The sequence below is a fragment of the Arachis ipaensis genome, chromosome B01 (genome assembly GCF_000816755.2).
Source record: "Arachis ipaensis cultivar K30076 chromosome B01, Araip1.1, whole genome shotgun sequence".
Classification (NCBI taxonomy): Eukaryota; Viridiplantae; Streptophyta; class Magnoliopsida; order Fabales; family Fabaceae; genus Arachis; species Arachis ipaensis.
In genome coordinates, this window is record NC_029785.2 from 69,293,730 (window position 1) to 69,320,704 (window position 26,975).

The 26,975-nt window shown below is 36.5% G+C and overlaps 1 long non-coding RNA gene across 1 annotated transcript; it reads right to left on the reverse strand.

Moving 5' to 3' along the window:
- Positions 11,170 to 18,097, reverse strand: LOC110270488. Its single transcript, XR_002360117.1, has 3 exons — positions 17,467 to 18,097; positions 15,919 to 15,924; positions 11,170 to 11,179 (listed from the first exon to the last, which is right to left on the reverse strand). It is a non-coding gene; the product is annotated as an uncharacterized LOC110270488 (long non-coding RNA).

Genomic DNA, 26,975 nt, shown 5'->3' on the forward strand with positions numbered 1-26,975 from the left:
GGTTAGCGTCAATGGGTATCAAATTGATCACCAAGGGTTCTCAATTCACCAAATCCATTATACTCAATAACTCAAGTTTACCCAATTCCCTTAGCTTAGGCCAAGAGTCAACAAAACTACTCAAAAACTAAAGATAACATTTCATCAAACACATAGCGTGCAATAGAAGTAAACATCATAAATTGCAAGAATAATAAAATCTACCAACTACTAATTGCAAGGAAAGTAAGATCACAATTCAATTCATCAATAAAAGAAACATCAACATCAAATTGCATTAAATATAAATCAAATCCAACATGAGTTCATCATCACAAAAGAGAGCAAAATGAGAAATTAACTTTACAACTAAGAGAATTAAGATGTAGAAATGAGAAATTATAAAGGAAACAAGATGAGATCAAGGAATTAAACATGGATCTATGACAATTTAACCTAATCCTAACCTAATTCTAGAGAGAAGAGGGAGCTTCTCTCTCTAGTAAACTAACTAAAGGCTCATGTTGGCTAAACTAATTGCTCCCCCTTTGCTCGGACTTCAATTCTGCATAAAATACACTCAGAAACAAGTTGGATTTGGGCCCGGGCAGCTCAAAAATCGCCCCGAGCATTTTGCCTTTAAGTGGGTCACGTGAGAGTATCGGCGCGTACGCGCCATGTGCGCGTGCGCATCGATTGGAAAATTCTTCATCTGCGCGGACGAGTCATGTACGCGTGCGCGTCTCTATGCGAAACCACTTCTGCGTGTGCGCACCTTGTACTCGTCCGCGCCCATTGATGCATTCCCAATCTTTGTTTCTTCATGCATTCTCCCCTTTTGCATGCTTTTCTCCTCATTTTTTTCATCCAATACTTGCCTTATGAACCTTAAATCACTCAACAAACACATCAAGGCATCGAATAGAATTAAAGTGAATCAAAATCACCAATTTAAGGGCCTAAAAAGCATGTTTTTACACTTAAGGACAATTCAAGGGAGAATTACAAAACCATGCTATTTCATTGAATAAATGTGGGAAAAGGTGGTAAAATCCCCTAAAATAAGCACAAGATAAATCATAAAATCGGGGTTTATCAGTCATCACCACCCACCACTGCCAGGCGGTGGAGCTTCACATGGTTGATTTCCCCCCCGATTGATTCCTTTGAGCACTGAGGACAGTGCATGACTTAAGTATGGGGCATGATCTTCTATTTTTGGGTGTAAATATTCTCTCCTGAACACTACTATTTAGTTTATTTTGAGTTTTATTATGCTTTTTGTGGATATTTATAGTACTTTGACTTATGCACTGCTGTTTAATACTTTGGTATATAATATTGCACTTCTATTTTAGTATATATATACATATTGCATTTCATATTGCTTGGTATATAGTATAGATATGGATTGTGATTGGATGATGTGAATAGCTTATGCCTAATTTATCTTGATCCTAATTGTTCATGTTAATTTTTGCTTGTTGAAAATTAGGAAAAGAACTAGGAAATTTTGAAAAATTTTGCATCTATCACATCATACATACATATAAGAAATAATTTTGGTGAAAAACAACAAGAATTTCCATGAATTTTGTCAAGGGCATTCTATTGAATTGATTGAGAAAACTATTTTCAAACTTGCTTGAATGATTTCTTTTTGGAACATAGAAGAGTGAAGAACAATTACCTTGTGAGTTTTTGAGATATATTGAGTGGTTACACATTCTAACCACTAATTTTGTTCATTGTGTGATATACCTCTTCTATAATTGCAATCTTAGTTTTGCTTAATTATTTATTTCCATTGATTGATGTCTTGAATTGCATTGAGCATGATTGAGGCCATCTTTTTGTAAAAGCTCACTTTACCTATATAGCCTTACCCTTTGCATCTACCATTGTTAATCCATTTTGAGCTTTATTTACTCCCATTGTTCTTGATACCAGCACATCACAACCTTAAGAAGAAAACCATAATTTACCTTGGATTGTATCCTTGATTAGCTTAGGTTGAGGAGTGTATCTCATTTAAGTGTGGAGGAATTTTGGAAAACATTGGTAGTAAATGGAATTGTTTAATTTGGGTATTTCATTGAAAATCTTGAAAAATGGAAACATTCATGTATGAACTATATAACCATATGCAATTCTAAAAATAAAAATAAAAATAAAAAAAAAACCTTCATCATAAAAAGGGCGCAAAGTCACCTAAAAGGGTAAACAAATGAATAAAGAATTGCATATGTGTTGTTTATGAGACAAGCCATACATGAGTGTTTGTGAGAAAGAAATGATGGAAGGTTAGAATTGCATTTGGTTTTGATTTGATTGATATAGGTTGATGTGGATACTTAAACTAATCAAGGATTCAAACCATTTTAGTCCACTAAGCCATATCTATCCCACCTTTGCCCTAACCCCATTACAACCATATGAAGTCCTCATGATAATTGCATTCATGCATCACTTGTTGTTGATTGTTAGATGAAGAGCAATTCCTTGAAAGCATGATTAGAAGAGACTTAAGTGAATTGACCCTTAGACACCGAGTGATTAGAGTGTATACACACCTAGTGAGGGTTCAATTACTCAACTCTATACTTCCATACTTCATTTTATGTATTCTTGCAAGTTGCTTCACTTTGATGAGTTAAATCAATTCTCTAGATTTCGGATGCATTGGATCATTTTCTTGCTTAGCCCTATTTGTCCATACTTGCTTGGGAATTTGATTGTTTGTTTTTACTAATTTCATATAGATACTATAGATAGATAGATAGATAGATAGATAGATAGATAGATATATAGTATTTACATACTTGCATGAATATAGGTAGTTGCATTTAATAAGTTGATTACCCCTTTGATCATTCTCCTTTATAGTTTAGCATGAGAACATGCTATTGTTTAAGTGTGGGGGAGTTGATGAGTCCATATTTGATAGTATATTTTGACTCAATTGGGATGGATTCTAGCATATGAACTCACACTTAAGCACCAAAATAGCATACTTTTGTGTTTGATCCCTAATTTGATCTTAAATATGAAAACATGCAATTTTATGCTTTAATAGAGCAATTTAATCACTTTTATGTCATTCAATGCCGTGATATGGTTTGTGAGTGATTTCAGGCCTTGGAGGCAAGAATGGATAGCCAAAAGTGGAAGAAAGGATGTACAAGGGAGAAAACATGAAGAAAACAAGGAAAGCACACACAGCGAACTGTGCATGCGCACAGCCCTGCGTGCGCGTGCACAAGCGAGAATTCCCATGTGTGCGTACGCACAGGTCAATTTTCAGCCGCGTGTGCGGACGCATGCGTCTGTGCGTCCGCACAGGTCCCTGCACGTGATTTCATTAATGAGGCATGTGCTGCGCGAATTTGGAGGCCTCTTGGCCCATTTTGGAAGGCTAGATTGCTGTTTGGAAGTGCTATATGAAGGAGAATTGAAGACTTATCAAAGGGGGGGAAAAAGCATTAGAAGCATTTTTAGAGAGTTTTAATAGTAATTAGGAGTAGGAGTAGTGTAGAGTAGAAAGCTTTCTTAGGGTTTATCAATTTCCATTGTAGCATTTTATAGCAAGCTTTGATCTTTGATTTTACTTCTTCAATTATAAGTACTCTCAATTTCCTCTTTAATTCAAGCACTTTTACTTTCATTTCCTGTTAGTTCAAGTTACTTTGTTCATATTGCAATTTTGTGTTTCTTGAAGTTTTGATTGATGAATTTTACATTTTATGCTTCCTTTAAGTTTGATTGCTTGTTTATGTTTGGTTTTGTTGATAGTTGGTTATAGTTTTACATTTTACTTTGCAATTTTCCTTGCTTTACTTTTATGCACACAAGGTGTTTGTGAAAATGCCAACTCTAGATTTTGATTAGATTTTCCTACATTGGCTTGTGGTTTGAGTTCCTAGGATACTAGAGTCATAATGTTTGATATTTAGTGGTAATTCTTGGGTAGTTAGTTGACTCTTGTTTTCATTGACGCTAGCCTTTTATCAACTAGTTTGGTAAGTTGGTTAGGACTTATGGATTAAGGTCAATTATGCTTGCTTGACTTACTCCTCGATGGTTGGGGTTGACTAGGCGAGATGGACTCATGATAATTACCATAGTTGTGGTTATGGCGATGATAGGATTCCTTGGATCCTCACTCCCAAGTCAAGGCTCTCTTATTGCGTTTTCACTAGTTTTGATCTTGCCTTCCCTTTACTTGCATTAATCACAATTTTGCTCATTGCTTCATTCTTTAATCTGTTGTTCTTTAACTACAAAACCCATTTTGCCCCCTTAACAACCGAAAGAAGTAACATTTTATTTGCATTCCTAGGGAGAACGACCTGAGGTTTCATTACTCTCGATTATTTGTTTTGATTTGAATTTATTATTTGATTGTGAGAATTCATTGTTGGTTTAGACTATGCTTTCAACGACGGAATTGTATTTTGTGAAAATCTAGACCAACGATAAGTTCTCTCCATATCATGGATTAAGAGCAAGAGAGAATTGGTTAGTGGGTGGAATTTCTCATCAAGGTTCCTTATGGTTGGAAACTCAAAGTCTAAGTGCAATGGTTGGTATAGTTCTCAATTAAATGGGTCTAGGAAGATGCTTTGGTGTTTACTTGAGAATTCGGATCACGTGCCACCCAGATGGAACAATGATGATCAATTAGAAGATGGATGTGAAAATAAGATATGGGATCCCAGATCACAACATGAAGACCAATTTTGGGAGCTCATATCTTGGGAAGAACTTCACCCAAACTTGGTGAAGTCAGTTGGAAATTCTGACAACCGTTTGAGGAGCAAGCATCCTTGGAAGTTCAAGGATGAGTACAAGCATAAACCACCTTGACAAGGAGTTTCCTAATTGTCCAACTTAAGAACTTAAAATAAAAGTGCTAGGTGGGAGACACCCCACCATGGTAAACTCTTTCCATTCTCTTGTATATATAGTCAATAAATGAATTGAGTTGCCATTATTAGGTAGTTTTCTTCTTTTCATGCTTTTGCATATCTTGCTTTAATTGATAGGTTTCTTGTTAAATTCATGTTTTGATTAGGATAGTGTTTTGAATTGCATTTTGCATGAAGTGCAAGTTTTGTTTGTTTTGTCTTTGAAAATTTTTTTCAAAAACTAAAGAATTTTTGTTAAATTTAAATTTTGGTTGATTTAGAATGTATATACGTTAGGAGAGTGCCATGTTTCTATTTTATGCTTCTCTAAAAAAAAAGCGCCACACGTAAGCGTGGTCGACGTGCACGCGTCGTATGCGAGGGGCTCCTGGTACAAAAACCAGAGAGTTGAGCTGGAGTGGTGCTGCTTTTGTGCGAATAGCACAATTTAGCTCCACGCGTATGCGTGGGTGACACGTACGCGTCCCCTCTATTTTCTACGTTTCATGCGTACGCGTGAACGACGCCTACGGGTCGCATCCCCCTTCTACTTTTCGCACGCATGCGTCGCCCATGCGCGCGCGTCGCCTTCACATCCTGTTTTTCCTTGTTCCTTCTCTCTTCTCTCCTTCTTTCTTTCTTCTTCTTCTCTCTTCCCTTCTTCCCTTTCTTCTCTTCACTTCTCTTCTCACCTTTCTCATCTTTTCTTTCTTACTTCTTTTTATTTCTTTTTCTCCCTCTTTTTAAGTTTTTGCTTTTTATTTTTCTCATCTTTCATTTTCTTTTGTATGTTGTATTTGCTTATTTTTATTCATTGCATTTCAATTTTGTTTTTTTTAACTTATTCTTATTTTCTTTTCTAAATTTGTTATTTTAATATTGGTGTTGAATTCTCCTACTCAATTGTTGAGAATTTCTTGGATTATTTTTGTGCTTCTTGAGTTGTTTGATATTGTTAGGTGATGAAACTTTTAAATCAATGCTTAATCTTTGATTATTCTTGCATCCTTTGTGCATTGATATGAACTTGCATGTCTTTCATGACCCACTCTTTCTTGTTTGAACTTGATGCTCAACATGCTCTTCATGTCATTTACTTATGCTTTGACTTTACTCTTGCATCAAGTATTAGTTAATATGCCCTTTTCTCATATTGCTTTCTCGCTAACATGTTGTAGCTACCATGTAGTTGAGAACCCTAATCTTATTTGGCATTAGCCCCCGCCTATGTTCTATTTGCTTTAATATCTTTGATGTGGGCTTAATTTTCTTTCTTTTTCTCTCCTTTTAGGCTGGCCACCAAGAAAGGAAAGGAAAAGCTTCGAAATGGGGTGATAAACAAATTCATCCACATAATCTTTTGAAGGAGCTCATCAGTTGTAGCAACCCGTCTACCTTGCTGTTCTTTGCATGCACTGAAGACGGTGCAATCTTCAAGTGTGGGGAGGTCGAGGACCGACCTCCATGGGTAAAAATATCCTTTTTAAACACCAATTCTTAATCTTCTTTGTTAGTTAGTCGTTACATTGCATGATAGATTGCATGTTAGGTATAATTTGTATATATTTTACCACTTCTTTTTATGTTAGGGCTGCTTGGTTGAAGTGATGATTTCTCTTCCAAGAAAACTATTTTAGGGCACCCTACCAATTTGAAAAAAATTTTGTGTGAACTTGCTTGAAAGAATTTATTTTGGAACATTGTTTTTGAGCTAAGAACACATAAGTATGTGAGTTTTGAGCCCAGTTGTGTGGTTACATCATATAACCACTTATTTCCATTCTTGTGTGTATTATTCTCTTTCTATGATTGCAATCTTTGATTTGTTTGATTCTTTATATCCATTATTTTGTGTATTAATGCATTTATATCATTGAGGCCATCATTTGATTTAGCTCACTTACCTAAATAGCCTACCTTACATCAACCATTGTTAGCCAATTTTGAGTCTATTGAATCCCTTTTGTTCTTAATTTTAACACATCACTACCCCTAAGTTCAAAACAATAAATGTCCATTAAGGTGTTACAGGATAAGGATTTGAATATTAGGGTGTTACAGGTAGAGTGTCTATTCCAGAGGGGTCAAAGGAAGAAGATCTAAAGTAGGATTTAAAGGAGGAGTTACCACCATCTGGGAGTGATGTATCTGTGGGCGGATCGCAGGGAAGCCTACCGAATGGTGATATTTGAGTTTAGTTTGGGGAATGTACGTTGGTATTCTTTTTGCGGTATCCCTATTTAGTACTTTTCAGTTTAGTCTCTCTTTTTGTAGGTATACAGGAAAACTAGGAAAGTCTAAAAGTGCTAGGCTAACCTAGATACCAGTTAGGTGGTTTTTTGTGTGGGCCAGGACCTAGGGATGTCATATGTTCATATATATATATATATATGTTATGAGGTGTATACCGACATGGTCTTTGAAGGATATACTAATGTATTAAGATATGTGAATATTTCTGTTCATATTTATGTTTGTGACATTATTTACTTCTATGTGCTCACGATGATAAATCATTCAACATTTTCAAAGAAAAGTTTACCCATAAAATGGCAACGCGTTAACAACAAATCATGCTTATATAATAAATATTAGTTAATAGGAGTTAAGTCGTTTTACAGGTAAAAACCCACCTTCAAATTGCTACCTAATTCTCAAAGTATTCTTTGATAAAATCTGATGGAAAGATTCAAACATGACCATACATGTCAGTTAATCTCACAAACAATAAATAAGTGCTTAATAATTTCAATATATTTTCTACATAAAATATAGACATCATAACTGTCAATAATATCTAATTTTCTTATACATTATCCCTTCGTATTAATCTGATCAGTAAAAAGATACCAAACAAACAACCCAATCAATATAGCTACACAACTAGTAATAAGGTGCTTTGAATCACAACATGAAGGGTCTTTGCTTGGTCGTCTATTATTTTCTCTTATGGAAATGAGTGAGCGTGTTATTGGAAGATATAAATATTCTTACAAGAATGGGAAAGTAACTAAGAAATTGTTATAATAGAAATAGAAGCAGGACACCTAACTAACTGATATAAGCGGTTGAGTTAGTACCACAGAAACTAACTTTATCTAAAACCACAGAAACTAACTTTATCTAACTCCATCTACCAATTGTAACAACCTGACATTCTTCTCTCTTATTCTCTATTTCACCTCTTCTCTTCCCTTTCCTTATACTCATTCTTCATCAGTCTTTAATTCTTTCTTGTAATGGGACTAAACGGAATATGATACCTCCTCTTCTATCATTTGTGATCTTGTTCATCTCATCATTCAATATGTGTAGCTCTAATTTCTTACTAACATGTTTTAACAAAACAAAAGAACCAACCTACGGGAATCTAGATTCAGTTAAGTAAAGAAAAACTTACTCAAGAGAATCGTTCTTTTTGAAGAGAATGGATTATGAAATCTTAATCAAAAGTTTTTTTATAGTTATTTTTTCTTGCATAGATGAACGATGTTTCTTTACTTCTAACATTTATTTGAAATTTTAAAATTGTTTCAAACATTTTATTTAATTTATCTCAAGTTTATTCTTAAGATTTGAAAAATATTTTAATTTTATGCATTAACTTTAACAAAATCATTACCCTCCTCTTGTCAAAACTAAAAAAAAAATCAAAAACAAAATCAATACCATAAAGATCTAATCTGGTCTTTGTCAACTTTACAAATGACAATGTGATACTTTACAAGAAAAATCACACCTCTGTAACACCCTACCACATAAAACTTTATGCCTAGGACGTAAATCAGAGGTGGCGGAGCGCTACAACCTTTAAAAGAAAAGACATAGGCAAATATAGTTGAAGGAATTTATAACTAGGATCTTTGAAAAAGAATAAGCTAAACAAAGTCAAAACAGAAAATTGCATCACACTCATACAGACAAGCGTAAACCGGATAAACAAAGTTGAAAAGACGCTAAAAGCATATATATAAAATACAATATATACAGTGGAGAATATATACATATCTACATATATACATAGCCTAAAACAACATATATCAACCCCAAAAATGAAATCTTCACTTGCACAGAAGGTTTCCAGAAACTTATCGAGGTGCCTTTTGACCTGCATCTGAAAAATAACAACATATGTATGGAATGAGAACCAGGGGTTCTCAATATGGTAAAAGTGCCTGCATAGTTAATATATAAGGTTCTGAAAAAGCCAGAGACATTCCCAGAACTTTGATACTCAGAATCAAACTTAAAATCAATAATAAACCACAAAGTCCGGTAATCTACCCAAAGGATTCCTATTTCTAAACTAACTTTTCACCTCTTGTCTCCTTCAAACCTCCGAATCATCAGGTGGAACAACCCTCATCACGCCTCCACCATATGAGGGTCTCTCAAATACAAGCACATACAAAACAGATAAGAAAAGTACTGATATAGATAGCAATTATAGCAAATAGATCAGATAGCAGTTAATCACGAATATGCAATTAGGCAAACCAATACAAATACATACTCAAACAATTCATACAAATGCACATGATGCATGCCTGTCCTACTAGACATGAGTTCACATGTCGGTTATATTGCCAGAACCTGACACATCTGGTAGCTAACCCAAATATCGTCTCTCTAACATGCATCCACACTCTTGGAATATTGTGCCTGTCACACTTTTGGGATATAATACCTGCTACACTCATGGGATATAGTGTCCGTTGCATTTTTCGGGATAAAGTGTTCCCACACTCTTAGAATATAGTGTCCATTACACTCTTGGGATTTAGTGCCCTTCACACTTTACAAACAGAGAGAAAATAATGCAACAAAAATGGAACAGAATATACATTCACACTTTACAATCATAATCATTGTCCTCATAATCACTTCCAATCATTCTCATCAACCCAATCATTCACTTTTTTTAATCTTTTCCTCAATTCTCTATCTAACTTACTCAACATGCTCACACTTGTTTTAAGACTTAAGGACTCGCTAACGGACTTTAAACATGTGTTAAAGAGATTTGGAAAGCTTGAGGTATGATTTGAAACTTGAAAATAATATTTTTCAGAAAACTGAAGTTCTGCGTACGCATGCCATGCTCGCATACGCAAAAGTGTGAAATTGGACAATCTCGTGTATGTGCCCCTTTTCCACGACGCTAGCCCTTGGGCAGGGAAACATTCCCACGTCGCGTAGCATTGCTCACGTACGCGAGCCTGTCATTTGGCCCATTCCATGTATCCATGCAAATGTCCGCGTACACGAGAAGTCTGGACATAGCTTAAGGTCCGTGTTGCATGCATGTCCGCGTACGCATGGCTATCAAAATTTTGCAAAAAGCTACTAAGTTCCAAAAAACCAGTTTTACACTTCCAACTTCGAATGCGCATAACTTTTTCATAAAAAATTTTTAGTCCGTTCTTCAAATGTTGTAAGTTTCATGGACTTAATTTTCATTCAAAATAAATTTTACAAAATTTGGGATTCGGGAAGCCAAGTTATAGCCCGTTAAAATTGGTCAAAAATTAGCTTTTACCAAAATTTACAAAATCTATAACTTTTCAAAAATTTCAATCCAAAAATCAATTCAATTATAACAAAAATCAATACAAATTAGCTGTCCATCCTTTCTCAATCATTTCACACCTAATTACTCAATTTAATTCACAATCCACCATTTATAATTATCACCAATTCTCCTCATCATCAACATTTATCATCATTACATGTTACAACATATACAACTCACTCAATCCTCATACACAATTCATATATCACAGCATGTCAACATACAATTCATGCAATCTATTCAAAAATATCCATCAAAGATCACTAATCATCAACAATTCACATAATTCAACTTATCCTACGATCAACTAGGCTAAGTTTTCACGTGATATTAAACATTAACTACGAGAAACAAAAATCATACCTTGGCCGATTCCTCCCTGAGCTCAGAACACCTTAAAAATGCCCTCCTTCCACAAGCCCCAAGCCTCCAACACCTCACTAATTGAAATTTCAGCTTCCAAAGCTCAAATCAAGTATCTCACATCTACCAATTTGATTTCAATTCATACAATTTAATCTAATACCACACAATTTCACCATAATCAACATAGGGTTACAAAATTTCAATGATTTAAAAGGGTTTAACAATTTCTTACCTTACCCACGGATAAATTGGTCAAAACCCAATAATTTTCTCAAGCTAGATCAATCCTAAAACATCAAAATACCAAAATCTTCAATACCTATAACCCAAAATTTCGAAACTGAAGTGAGGAAGGCTAGGTGAGAAATATCAAATTTCTTACCACTTTGTTATGATGGATTTGAAGAGAACTCCGAGACGAACGCGTATCCACTGGTGGCTCGTCAATCGAAACCCTGGATTGAAATTTATGTGGAATTGAATTTGGGAAGTGAAGTTGGCTAGGGTTCCTTTCCTCCAAATCTCAAGTTCAGCATATTCTTTGTGTTCTAGGGGAGGAATGGCTGAGTTGTAATGTTTTATATGTTGGGCCTTGGGTCTGGTTTGTGTCTGGTCCAACCGGTTGATCCATTATCCCGTTTTTGGGCAAAATATTTAAAATTAGTGTTAAAATTCATATTTTAATTATTTCTACTTTCCTAACCTATAAAATTTAATTTTCTAATTTTTTTGAATAATAATTTATTTATTAGCTAATTATTCATTAATTACTTGGGATTTACAACTTCAACCCCTTATTATTCTGTGATAATACAAATTTTTCGTTGGAAACTTCATCACATAGCAACGAAAATTGATTTTGTGAGGGATTTTATTTATAATTTGTAGAATTTTAAACTTCAACAAGCTATTAATAAGTTTATTTTTGAATAATTCATTTGGTGGTAGTAGTTAATGGAGAAAGACTATTGCCAAAAATAATGTCACAAGAAGAAAAATTAATGATAGTAAGAAAACCTTTTAAAAAGAAAAAAATAGCCATTTTTTACCATGAAAGATTTGGATGCTGACAAAACTGACCATGAAAAATTAAAACTAAAGTTATACCCATACAAGATAAGTTTTGTTTGACAAAAATGACCAATTGTTAAATTTTTGTTCATAATTATGTAAATACCCCTCTCTTTTCTTCTTTCTTTCTCATCTTCCTTCAATAACCACCATCACTTCCACTACAAAATCCACCATCCCACCAGATCTACTCCTCTACTCCCACCTCTCCCATATATTTGCATCTTGTCACAACCACCACAAATTCAAATCAAAATCAGAGTAAAACTCATCAAGCATGGAAGGGCTAGTTAGAGCACTCAAGTTATAGTATTCACCGAAATAGCTGAGTAAAAAAGCACTGAGATATGCTGAACTTGTGGTGGAATTGTTGTTGTGATTTGAATTTGTGGTGCTTGTGGCAAGATACATATATCTAGGAAAGGCAGGAGTAGAGGAGTAGATTTGGTGGGATGGTAAATTTTGCAACGGAGGTGGTGGTTGTTATAGAAAGAAAAAGAAAAGAGAGACGTATTTGCGAAATTATGAAAAAAATTCAATAATTGATCATTTTTGTTGAACGAACCTTATCTTATATGAGTATAACTTTAGTTTTAATTTTTCATAGTCAATTTTATAAGTGTCCGAATTTTTTATGGTAAAAAATGACTATTTAATCAAAACAGAAAATAACATCATATAAATGAGAAAAGAGAATGATGATATTGATAATATTAATATTAGTATTGATAATAGTAAAAAATGATAAGATATAGTTTTATAACAAAAATAGTAGAAGATAAAAAAGATAATGATAATTAATTTTATTGCTGAAAAAACATTAAACAAGGTTTTAAAATTCTTCATAAAACTAAGTTTTATTACTATTTAACAAATTTTTTGACGGATAGCTCATATGGTTATCAAAATAATAATATTGACAACTAAAGTGTCCCTTTTCTTTTAAGGAGTCGCATTTTTTTCTTTTGGTCTTAGGAGTTACTTCATAATTTTAAATTCGAGTTGAATCTTTTCTCCTCAACACCAACAACAAACCTTAGTTAACATGAGCAACAAAAACAAAAGGCTTATTTTTCCTTAAACAAAGAGCCAAACATATATATATATCTTGGTCAAATTATTATTGTCTAATTATTTTGATAGTTTATTATTTTATTAAAAATATATAGAACTTCTTTTTCTCAGTCAGGAGAAGTACGAAGTCACTCGCCCCTATTCGATAAGTAAAGGAGAGGGAACAACCACAACGTTATGCCCTAAAATTGAAACGGAGCCCTTCCGAATGACCTATAATGGAGTCTAATACACTAGATTTGAAGAAGGTTGAAGGAAGAAGGAATGGCTAGAAGCAATAAAGGAAAAAAGCTTGAGCCAAAGTTTGCCTCAAACTTTAGCTCAAACTTTTGGAAGAGTTGAAAACACTCCAGAGGAAAAAAGCTTGAGCAAAAGTTTGCCTTAAACTTTAGCTCAAACTTTTGGGAGAAAAGCTTGAGCCAACGTTTGCCTCAAACTTTTTGGCAAACGTTGGCATCACAAAACCAACACCCTGGAAGAGAAAAGCTTGCGCCAACGTTTGCCTCAAACTTTTTGGCAAACGTTGGCGCCACACTTGCACACCCTGGAGGAGAAAAGTTTGCGCCAACGTTTGCCTCAAGCTTTTTGGCAAACGTTGGCGCCACACATATATACAAGGGGGCCAACGTTTGAGCAAAAGTTTGACCTCAAACTTTAGCCCAAACATTGGTAGCAGCAAGTGAAGCCATCTGGTATAAAAAGTTTGAGTAAAAGTTTGCCTCAAACTTTCATGATTTCAACCTGGTTCACAATGGATCTTTCTCCAACTCCAAGAGCAATCAACCAAGGCCTTTATCAACCCAATTCCATCAAGAGCAAAGGCCCAATTCAAGGCTTGAAGACCATTTGAAGAAAGTGTATAAATAGCTTAGGATTTAAGTTTTTCGGAGAGCTTTCCTTTTAGTTTTGCTGAGTAGTTTTTGGAGAGCTTTTGGTTTTGAATTGTTCTGAGTTTCTGAGTTTGGGGAAGGAGAATTGAATTCTCTTCCTCTTAGTTTTCTTGTTTCCAATTTCAATTACACTTGTCTTGAGTCTTGAGTGTTGAGAATTGGGGAAATTCTGTCTCAATCTCACCTTGAGATCTCTTTCTGTTTCTTTTACTGCACCATTGGAGAATTGAGATCTACATTCAAGCTTTCTTCTGTTTTGATCTTTAATTTCTTGCAATTGAATTTTACATTTGGATCTAGGAAGGCATTGAGATCTAGACTCGGTTATCTAGTCTCTTGGGTCCTGAGATCTGGAGTTTGCATTTTAAATTCTCTGTTTAAAGCTTTTCAAGTTCATTTACATTTCCGTTTGAGATTCGGTTCAATTCAAGTCACTTTCTACTTTTCTGTTTATTGCATTCTACTTTTCCTTGTTTAATTCCTGCAAATCCACTTCCCAATTCCCTTTACCATTCAGGCCATTTACATTTCTTGCACTTTAAAATTCTGCAATTTACATTTCTTGCAATTTAAGTTTCTGCAATTTATATTACTTGGACTTTAAGATTCAGCACATTTACCTTCTCTGCTCTTTAATTTACTGCAATTGTCCCTCTCCCATTTAATTTCATGCAATTTAGCTTCTGTCAAATACAAACCACTCAAATCAACTCTTGATTCGCTTGACTAAATCAACCACTAAACTAAAATTGCTCAATCCTTCAATCCCTGTGGGATCGACCTCACTCCCGTGAGTTTTATTACTTGATGCGACCCGATACACTTGCTGGTTAGATTTGTGTGTTTGGAATTCGTTTTCCGAAAATACACATCAAGTTTTTGGCGCCGTTGCCGGGGATTGAAATAGATTGGCAATGATTAAGTGAGGTGGTAGTTTAGATCAAGCACTTTTTCTTTAATTTTGACTAACCCACTAACTGTTCGAGACTTTGTCTCTACTAACTCTAACTGCACTCAAGTTACAGAGTGCTCAGTTTTAGTTTCTGGTTCTATTTGTGTTTCTGATTTTGTGATAGGAGGAAAGAGCGATGAATCCACACCTTTTGATCCTGAAACATTTTGGAGGTTGAGAAGAAAAAAAAAGAAAAAGAGTTCCACACATGGTTAATCTGATGCATGAGAACCATTGGCAAGGTACTAAGTTTGGTGTTCCCACACCAAAGTAAGTTCAAAGGCCCACAAATAAATCATGCATGCTAACCATTGTTTCTAAGTGCTTGGGGAACAAGCAACTTTCAATATCACTACAGAATACCATACAAACTTTTGGGAAGATTTAGCATCATCAATCAAAGAGATGAAAGAGGAATGTGAAGGCCAACAATGATGATGAGGAAGAGGACAGCATGTAGACTCCAAAAGGTTGTATTATTCATTATCAGATATTGCTGTGATTGAAAGTTATATTATACCCCTATCTGTCCTTCTGTCTAATATAGTTTTTCTGCAATTCAATAAGCAAGATGCTTGATCATTTACAACACTATCTCCAAAACTTGTTTGCACTCAATAATTCAAAAAAAAATGCATCACATGAAAGTTCTTTGAAAAGAAGGGTTGAGGAATTAAACAATTTTGAGGCAAGCAAAAGATTAGGAGAAGTGGTGGTTCTGGTTGTGTGATTATGTATTGAGGTTGCATGCTTATGAAAACTTGCATGGGAGCTCATAGGCGGGACATAGAGTTCAAAGAAGTGTTGTGGAGATTCTCAAACAATTATTGATCCAAAAAGCAGCAAACAAAACAAAAAAAAAATAAAGAAAATACAAAAATAAAAAGAACATGGCCCAAGGCTCTGAGTATCAATTACTAGGCAGAAAAGAAAAAAAGAAACAAAAACTCAAAGAGTTGTTATCCTAGTAAATGCTTGTGGTTGAATTGTGTCAAAGAAAGAGGCTTGAGCAAGTAAATCCTAAGGGGTGCTTTAACACCTAATACCTTAAAACCAACTGGTTTAGGAGTATTGATTGAAAGCTTATCTAAAGAGCCGCTTTGAGACATGACACTTAGAGTCAAGGCCAAAGCACAGAAACGATAAGCTGCTTCAAGGTGATTACCTATAGAGAGATCTCCATGATATCATTTGGGTGAAAGTCCTAGGACCTAAGACTTCCAATATGTAAGGACTGTTTTGATTGATTGATGATAGGTGGAAAGAGTTTTGAAGAAGGTTGAAGGAAGAAGGAATGGCTAGGAGCAATAGAGGAAAAAAAGCTTGAGCCAAAGTTTGCCTCAAACTTTAGCTCAAACTTTTGGAAGAGTTGAAAACACTCCAGAGGAAAAAAGCTTAAGCAAAAGTTTGCCTTAAACTTTAGCTCAAACTTTTGGGAGAAAAGCTTGAGCCAACGTTTGCCTCAAACTTTTTGGCAAACGTTGGCATCACAAAAACAACACCCTGGAGGAGAAAAGCTTGCGCCAACGTTTGCCTCAAACTTTTTGGAAAACGTTGGCGCCACACTTGCACACCCTGGAGGAGAAAAGTTTGCGCCAACGTTTGCCTCAAGCTTTTTGGCAAACGTTGGCGCCACAGATATACAAAAGGGGGCCAACGTTTGAGCAAAAGTTTGACCTCAAACTTTAGCCCAAACGTTGGTAGCAGCAAGTGAAGCCATCTGGTATAAAAATTTTGAGTAAAAGTTTGCCTCAAACTTTTACTCAAACTTTTACTCAAACTTTCATGATTTCAACCCGGTTCACAATGGATCTTGCAATTGAATTCCACATTTGGATCTAGGAAGGCATTGAGATCTAGAGTCGGTTATCTAGTCTCTTGGGTCCTGAGATCTGGAGTTTGCATTTTAAATTCTCTGTTTAAAGCTTTTCAAGTTCATTTACATTTCCGTTTGAGATCCGGTTCAATTCAAGTCACTTTCTACTTTTCTGTTTATTGCATTCTACTTTTCCTTGTTTAATTCCAGCAAATCCACTTCCCAATTCCCTTTACCATTCAAGCCATTTACATTTCTTGCACTTTAAAATTCTGCAATTTACATTTCTTGCAATTTAAGTTTCTGCAATTTATATTATTTGCACTTTAAGATTCAGCACATTTACCTTCTCTGCTCTTTAATTTACTGCAATTGTCCCTCTCCCTTTTAATTTCATGCAATTTAGCTTCTGTCGAATACAAACCACGCTTGACTAAATCAACCACTAAACTAAAATTGCTCAATCCTTCAATCCCTGTGGGATCGACCTCACTCCCGTGAGTTTTATTACTTGATGCGACCCGGTACACTTGCCGGTTAGATTTGTGTGTTTGGAATTCGTTTTCCGAAAATACACATCACCCATCGCCACCGATCCACAGCCACCACCGCGAGGGTTCCGCCGCCGTCGCTCCAGTGCCGCCGTAAGTGCCCTCCGTTCCCTTGGTCGTTCTGTCCAGCATTACCAGCACTAAAGTAAGCTTCTATCACCATCGAGCTTTGTTGGAGCTGGTGCTGTTTTTGGAGGTTTGGAGGAATGGCTTGCGCAATTTTGTCTCTGCTCCTGGTTCTCGTAGCTACCGGAGCCTCTGCCGCCATCAGAGTCGCTGTTCTGCCACCATCAAGTTCAGAGGAGGAACCGTTCCTCTGCCGCCGCCGTTGCCAGAATTTCTGGCTACTGCTATCATTTATGGTGAGTTAATTGTGCCTAGCTACCATTTCTGAGCTCTTATTGTTCTGTAACATCTTTTAAGTGCCTCTGATGTTATTGGCTCTGTTGGGTTTTCTGGAATCGTTACAGTTGGAACTCGTTACCAGCGGAGAGGAGTGACTGCACCATCCCATTCGTTTTGACATTAAACCTCTATTGATAATCTTGTAACGCTCTGTTCTTGTTCCGTTTGGTACTATGTTTCTCTGTATATTCTTATTTTAATTATGATATACAATATCTCTGTTTTAGTAATGTGGTGTTTATGCTGGGATTGTCAAAATTGTTGCTGCTGCGAGCGTAACCGGAGTTGGTGCTGCTGCAACCGCCTCGGTCATGTTAGAATTGTTGCCGCTGCTGCTGCCGGTTTAGACTCAGCAGGGATTGTTGCGTTAAATTATGTGATAGCGAGCCGAGGTAGGGCCTGTTTTCCCGAAAACTATGTTTTATATATTGGAGTTATTACATATGGATACTGATGTGAGACAATGTCTATTTGGTGATTTTATCAGTCTTATGTATTGTCTAGTTGTCTTGAATGATTACTGATGCACCACTATTTCGTGGTACATTTTGTGCTTAATTGAGTGGATTTTATCCACTATTCTCACACTTATTTATAGAATTTGCATGTTTTATATTTTCCTTCCTGATTTTGTGCTATGATTGAAAACATGCTTCTTTGGCCCTAAATTTGCTAACTTTAATCCTCTCTTATTACCATTCGATGCCTTGATATGTGTGTTAAGTGATTTCACGGTTTATAGGGCAAGAATGGCTTAGAGGATGGAAAGGAAGCATGCAAAAGTGGAAGGAATACAAGAAATTGAAGGAATTGCTAAGCTGTCAAGCCTGCCCTCTTCATAGTAAATCGACTATAACTTGAGCTACAGAGGTCCAAATGAGGCGGTACTGGTTGCGGTTGGAAAGCTAACATCCGGGGCTTCGAAATGATATATAATTTGCCATAGTTGCCACGCTGTTAGGCTACACACACGCGTGGATCACGTGTACGCGTGACCTGGCAAAAATTCAATCCACGCGTACGTGTGGACAACGTGTACGCGTGACAAAGCCACGTGCTGGATGTATCAGAAATCACTGGGGGCGATTTCTGGGCTATTTTTGACCCAGTTTTCGGCCCAGAAAACACATATTAGCGGCTACAGAGTGGGGGAATGCATTCATTCATTCAGACACTTCTCATTATTCACAATTTAGGTTTTAGATGTAGTTTCTAGAGAGAGAGGCTCTCTCCTCTCTCTAGGTTTTAGGATTTCTCTTAGTTTTAGGTTTATTTCTTCTCGATTCCAGGTTCAATGCTCCTTTAATTTAGTTTCTCTTCTACTTTTATTTGTTCTAGCATTCTAGTTTATTTATTTTCCTTATTGATTACTTTATGTTGCCAATTTAGTTTATGAACTCTATGTTAGATTTGATTTTCTATTTAATGCAATTTGAGGTATTTCATATTTATGATTGCTTTCTTCAATTTATGTTATTGATGCTTTCAATTGGTTGTTTGGATTTTATTATCTCTTATTACTTTTCTATGTTTTTATGTTGTGCCTTCCAAGTGTTTGATAGAATGCTTGGGAGGGTTTTAAGTTAGATTTTTATATTCTTAGCTTGAATTGAGTGATTGGAGACTCTTGAGTTATCAAACTCCTTTGTTGATTGATAATTGAAAGTTGTTAATTGACTTGAATCCCACTAACTCTAGTCTTTCCTTGGGAGTTGACTAGGACTTGAGAATTCATATTGATTCATCCATTTGACTTACCTTCATAGTTAGAGGTTAACTAAGTGGAAGCAATGGACAATTGACATCACAATTGATAAGGATAACTAGGATAGGACTTCTAATTCTCATTCCTTGCCAAGAGCTTTATTAATTATTAGTTTATTTTCTTGTCATTTACATTCCTTGTTCCTTATTTTAAAAAAACCAAAAAGATACTTTTCCACAACCAATAATAGATACACCTCCCTGCAATTCCTAGAGAGACGACCCGAGGTTTGAATACTTCGGTTATTATTTTTAGGGGTTTGTTACTTGTGACAACCAAATTTATTTGTACGAAAGAATTCTTTGTTGGTTTAAAAACTATACTTGCAACGAGGTTTCATTTGTGAAATTCTAGACCGTCAAAAATCCGTTCGTCAATTACGAACGTTTGTTTGACTGGATTGTTGTGCGGCTTTGTGAAACGGAATGTTTTTGAAGTTGATTCTTTTAAAGATTTGAGATCGAGTTTAATCCGTTGGGAATCGATTTGAGTTGAGTTGATTTCTTGATAATGTGAAAAATAGAATACTCTTTTGGGCTCAGCCTGGTTTGCTTTAATTGATTTGGTTTTGATAAATGAATTGTTGCTGAACTGTTTCTTTAAGGTTTTGGAAACGAGTTTACTCGGTTGATAACGATTTGATTTTTGAAATGGTATCCTTGAGATAAGAAAATGAGATGACTGCTGGATTTAGCTTGCTTTTGAACTAATTTTGGATTTTGGGCTATTGAAAAAGATTGTGGAACGGTTTAGTTGGGACCCAAACCGGGTGGCAAAGTCCAAGTTTTAGGGGAGGTGCTGCCGAAATTTCTATAAACTCCTAGACTTTGTTTGAAAAGTTATTTAGAAAGGTTTGGATTTAGGAAATCGTATTATCTGATTTATTAAGAAAATATTTATGTTTTCGAGCTTAATTTATTTAAGTAAACTACTTGCCTTGAGTTCGATTTATTTACAAATGAATTATATTATCATTTGAATCACCAAAGGAAAGTATTATGTTCTAATATTTGTTTTAATACAAAAAGGACTTTTGCTTTTAGTTAGACTTAAAGATTTCGTTCAAAGGAGCTTTTAGTGATTTTAAAGGAAATTGAACTTTGACTGAATGATCACGTTTGTGACACTTTGGAAGAAGTCAGAGAATTGGTTTAAGGAGGAACCTGAAAGTGGTTTTAATTTAAATGAATCAGTTCTGTTTGAAGTGAATTGACTTTGGATTGGGTTGGGGCTTGTGACTTTATATGATCCAGTTTTATAATAAACTCTGTTTTTATTTTCATAAACCGAGGATCTATGATTTTAAGAATTTTAAAGACTTTTTAAGAAATTGAGATAGATTGTCCTTCCCTAAAGTCTTGAGACTCGGCTGAGAAATTTTATTATCGAATCCTATAATAGTATGAGTGATTTTGAATCCTTCAAAGGAGATTTTAATTTGGCTTGGTTTTGGAATTTTAAAAATATGATGCTGAGGCTGACTTTGTTTTAGAAAAGAGAAAGTTACATTTAAGGAAAAGTGGCTATAAGCCTGAAAAGATTTGTGAAATAGGGATTTTAAAGCTAAGGCTGGAAAGAATTGATTTTTTTTATTTCAAAGTAAATTGAATTGAGAAAAAGTGATTTATGGCTTGAATGATGATTCTATGAGTTTGATGATGTTGGATGGTGGAAGTGCTTTATGTTATGAGCCGGAATGGCTGTATATGATAATGAATTATGGCTGATTGTGAAATATGTTATGAGCTGGAATGGCTGTATATGAGTATGAATGATTTTGAGCTGATAAAGTGATGGTTGCACTTCCAATTATCTGAGATACGAGTTTCCCTGGGTAAAAGCAGTGGCTAGCCACCACGTGCTCCAGGTTGAGACTTGATACTCTGCTGACCCTATGTCGTAAGTGTGGCCGGGTACTGTGAAAGTCCTGGATGAGCTCGGCCCCGTAAATATACACCAGTGAGGGTGTTGGATATATATGAGATTATGATTTATATTGAGTATAACTCGAGTTGGAGATGCACGACAGAGGGATAGTCCAATGGTTAGCTACCAGGACTTGTTGGGTAGGCTTTATAATCGACAGATGATATCATCAGCCACTAGGACAGGCATGCATCATATGCATCTATGTGACATTGTTTGGGTGTGCATATTGTACTTGGTTTGCCTTTGTGATTACTTGTGATTAACTGCTAATTGTTCTACTTGCAGTAACTGTTTGTTTGTGCTTGAACTTTCCTATTTGTGTTTGCGACTGAGACTCTGTTGGACTGTGGTGATTGTTGTTATTTGGGTTGTTTGGGCCTAGAGCCGTGGTTGATCATGAGGTGGGCCGAAGGCCATGTCTGGTTGATATTTCTGGTTTGGCAAAGTATGAAAGGCTAATTTGGTTCAGCATAGATAAACTTTTGAAAAGCTTTTGAATTTTATTTAAAATGAACAGTTTCCTCTTTCAGAAAAGGTTTCAGATTTTCTTGATGGTAAGCCCTTGCTTTTGAAAAGATGCAAAAGGCAGTTATTGATCACTGGTGCACAAAATTGTGATCATCAACAATGGCGCCAAAGGACTTGGACCTCTCAAATATGAATCACACTTTGTCACAATTCTGCAAAACTAACTAGCAAGTGCACTGGGTCGTCCAAGTAATACCTTACGTGAGTAAGGGTCGATCCCACGGAGACTGTCGGCTTGAAGCAAGCTATGGTCACCTTGTAAATCTTAGTCAGGCGAATTCAGATGGTGATGAAGAATTGATAATTAAAAGATGAATAAAACATAAAATAAAGATAGAGATACTTATGTAATTCTTTGGTTGGAATTTCAGATAAGCGTATGAAGATGCTTTGTTCCTCCTGAACCTCTGCTTTCCTATTGCCTTCTTCCAATTATTCATACTTCCCGTCCTCTCAGTGAAAACGTTCCAAATGCGCTGTCACCGCACGGCTAATCATCTGTCGGTTCTCGATCATGTCGGAATAGGATCCATTGATCCTTTTGCGTCTTTCACACGCCCCACAATCGCGAGTTTGAAGATCGTCACAGTCATCCCTTTCCAGATCCTACTCGGAATACCACAGACAAGGTTTAGACTTTCTGGATCTCAAGAATGACTGCCAATAATTCTAGCCTATACCACGAAGGTTCCAATCTTAGATTAGAAACCCAAGAGATACGCATTCAAGCCATTGCTAGTAGAACAGAGGTGGTTGTCAGGCACATGTTCATAGGTGAGAATGATGATGAGTGTCACGGATCATCACATCCATCAAGTTGAAGAACAAATGAATATCTTGGAGAAGAAATAAACTTGAGTTGAATAAAAAAACAATAGTACTTTGTATTAATTCTTGAAGAACAGCAGAGCTCCACATCTTAAAACTCCACTGTTGAAAATACATAAGAACAAGGTCTAGGCATGGCCGAATGGCCAGCCTCCAAACGTGTCTACAATAGCATAAGACTTATCAAAGATCGATACAAATACAATAGCAAAAGGTCCTATTTATAGAAAACTGGTAGCCTAGGGTTTACAGAAATAAGTAATTAATGCATAAATCTTCTTCCGGGCCCACTTGGTGTGTGCTTGGGCTGAGCATTGAAGCTTCCATGTGTAGAGACTTTTCTTGGAGTTAAACGCCAGCTTTTGTGCCAGTTTGGGAGTTTAACTCCAGCTTTTGTGCCAGTTTTGGAGTTAAACGCCAGAATTCTTGAGCTGACTTGGAACGCCTGTTTGGGCCATCAAATCTCGGGCAAAGTATGGACTATTATATATTTCTAGAAAGCCCAAGATGTGTACTTACCAACTCAATTGAGAGCGCACCAATTGGGTTTCTGTATCTCTAGAAAATCCACTTTGAGTGCAGGGAGGTCAGAATCCAACAGCATCTGCAGTCCTTTTTCAGCCTCTGAATCAGATTTTTGCTTAGGTCCCTTAATTTCAGCCAGAAAATACCTGAAATCACAGAAAAACATACAAACTCATAGTAAAGTCCAGAAATGTGATTTTTAAATAAAAACTAATAAAAATATAATAAAACTAATTAAAATATACTAAAAACATACTAAAAACAATGCCAAAAAGCGTATAAATTATCCGCTCATCACAACACCAAACTTAAATTGTTGCTTGTCCCGAAGCAACCGAAAATCAAATAGGATAAAAAGAAGAGAATATACAATGAATTCCAAAAACATCTATGAAGATCAGTATTTAATTAGATGAGCGGGGCTTTTAGCTTTTTGCTTCTGAACAGTTTTGGCATTTCACTTTATCCTTTGAAGTTCAGAATGATTGGCATCTATAGGAACTCAGAATCTAGATAGTGTTATTGATTCTCCTAGTTAAGTATGTTGATTCTTGAACATAGCTACTTTATAAGTCTTGGTTGTGACCCTAAGCACTTTGTTTTCCAGTATTACCACCGGATACATAAATGCCACAGAAACATAACTGGGTGAACCTTTTCAGATTGTGACTCAGCTTTGCTAGAGTCCCCAATTAGAGGTGTCCAGAGTTCTTAAGCACACTCTGCCTCTTTTTTTCTGCAAGCTTTTCACTGCTTTTTCTTGCTTCAAGAATCAATTTTATGATTTTTCAGATCATCAGATAACATTTCTCCTTTTCCCATCATTCTTTCAAGAGCCAACAATTTTAACATTCATAAATAATCAAATTCGAAAATATGCACTGTTCAAGCATTCATTCAGAAAAATAATAGTATTGCCACCACATCAAAATAACTAAACTGTTTTAAAATTTGAAATTCATGCACTTCTTTTTCTTTTTCTTTTTCAATTAAAAACATTTTTCATTTAAGAAAGGTGATGGATTCATTTTCATAGCTTTAAGGCATAGACACTTAGACACTAAGAATCATGTAATAAAGACACAAATATAGATAAACATAAAGCATAAAAAATTGAAAAACAGAAGATAAAGAACAAGGAAATTAAAGAACGGGTCCACCTTAGTGATGGCGGCTTGTTCTTCCTCTTGAAGATCTTATGGAGTGCTTGAGATCCTCAATGTCTCTTCCTTGCCTTTGTTGCTCCTCTCTCATGGTTCTTTGGTCTTCTCTAATTTCATGGAGGAGGATGGAATGCTCTTGGTACTCCACCCTTAGTTGTCCTATGTTGGAACTTAATTCTCCTAGGGAGGTATTGATTTGCTCCCAATAGTTTTGTGGAGGAAAATGCATCCCTTGAGGCATCTCAGGGATTTCATGATGAGGAGTTTCCTCATGCTCTTGGTGAGGTTCTCTCACTTGCTCCATCCTTTTCTTGGTGATGGGCTTATCCTCATCAATGAGGATGTCTTCCTCTATGTCAATTCCAGCTGAATTGCAGAGGTGACAGATGAGATGAGGGAAGGCTAACCTTGCCATAGTAGAGGACTTGTCCGCCACCTTGTAGAGTTCTTGGGATATAACTTCATGAACTTCTACTTCCTCTCTAATCATGATGCTATGAATCATTATAGCCCGTTCTATAGTAACTTCAGACCGGTTGCTAGTGAGAATGATTGAGCGTTGGATGAACTCCAACCATCCCCTAGCCACGGGCTTAAGGTCATGCCTTCTTAGTTGAACCAGCTTCCCTCTTGAATCTCTCTTCCATTGAGCGCCCTCTTCACAGATGTCCATGAGGACTTGGTCCAACCTTTGATCAAAGTTGACCCTTCTAGTGTTTGGGTGTACATCTCCTTACATCATGGGCAAGTTGAATGCCAACCTTACATTTTCCGGACTAAAGTCTAAGTATTTCCCTCGGACTATTGTAAGCCAATTCTTGGGGTCCGGGTTCACAATTTGATCATGGTTCTTTGTGATCCATGCATTGGCATAGAACTCTTGAACCATTAAGATTCCGACTTGTTGAATGGGGTTGGTGAGAACTTCTCAACCTCTTCTTCGGATCTCATGTCGGATCTCTAGATATTCGCCATTTTTGAGCTTAAAAGGGACTTCGGGGATCACCTTCTTCTTGGCCACAACTTCATAGAAGTGGTCTTGATGCACCTTTGAGAGGAATCTCTCCATCTCCCATAACTCGGAAGTGGAAGCTTGTGCCTTTCCTTTCCTCCTTCTAGAGGTTTCTCCGGCCTTTGGTGCCATAAATGGTTATGAAAAAACAAAAAAGCTTTAGCTTTTACCACACCAAACTTAGAAGGTTGCTCGTCCTCGAGCAAAAGAAGAAAGAAGAGAGTAGAAGAAGAAGAAATAGAGGAGATGGAGGGGGCTTAGTATTTCGGCCAAGGGGGATAGGTAGTGTGTATGTTGGGTGAAAATGAAGGAGTGAATATGGGTTTATATAGGAGTGGAGAGGGGGGTATGGTTCGGCCATTATGGGTGGGTTTGGGTGGGAAAGTGGTTTGAATTTGAATGGTGAGGTAGGTGGGGTTTTATGAAGGATGGATGTGAATGGTGAAGAGAATGGTGGGATTTGATAGGTGAGCGGTGTTTTTGGGGAAGAGGTATTGAGGTGATTGGTGAAAGGGTGAAGAAGAGAGAGGTGGGGTAGGTGGGGATCCTGTGGGGTCCACAGATCCTGAGGTGTCAAGGATTTCTCATCCCTGCATCATGTGGTGTGCAAAACGCCCCTTGCTGTCAATCCTGGCGTTAAACGCCAAGCTGCTGCCCATTTCTGGCATTTAACGCCCATTCTGCTACCCTTACTGGCGTTTAAACGCCAGTAAGTTTCTCCTCCAGGGTGTTCTATTTTTCATACTTTTTTTCCTTCTGTTTTTTCTTTTTTAATTGTTTTTGTGACTTTCACATGATCATCAACCTATAGAAAACATAAAATAACAAAAGAAAATAGAAATTTAACATAGATAAGTAAAAATTGGGTTGCCTTCCAACAAGCGCTTCTTTAATGTCAATAGCTTGACAGTGGCTCTCATGGAGCCTCACAGATGTTCAGAGCAATGTTGGAACCTCCCAACACCAAACATAGAGTTTAAATGTGGGGGTTCAACACTAAACTTAAAGTTTGGTTGTGACCTCCTAATACCAAACTTAGAGTTTGACTGTGGAGGCTCTGTTTGACTCTGTATTGAGAGAAGCTCTTCATGCTTCCTCTCCATGGTGACAGAGGGATATCCTTGAGCTTTAAACACAAGGGAGTCTTCATTCAGTTGAATGATTAATTCCCCTCTGTCAACATCAATCACAGCTTTTGCTGTGGCTGGGAAGGGTCTGCCAAGGATGACAGATTCATCCATACACTTCCCAGTCTCTAGGATTATGAAATTAGCAGAGATGTAATGGTCTTCAACCTTTACCAAGACATCCTCTACAAGTCCATAAGCCTGTTTCTTTGAATTGTCTGCCATCTCCAGTGAGATTCTTGCAGCTTGAACCTCAATGATCCCTAGCTTCTCCATTACAGAGAGAGGCATGAGGTTTATGCTTGACCCTAGGTTATACAGAGCCTTCTCAAAGGTCATGGTGCCTATGGTACAAGGTATTGAGAATTTTCCAGGATCTTGTCTCTTCAGAGGTAATTTCTGCCTAGTCAAGTCATCCAGTTCTTTGGTGAGCAATGGAGGTTCATCCTCCCAAGTCTCATTACCAAACAACTTGGCATTTAGCTTCATGATTGCTCCAAGGTACTTAGCAACTT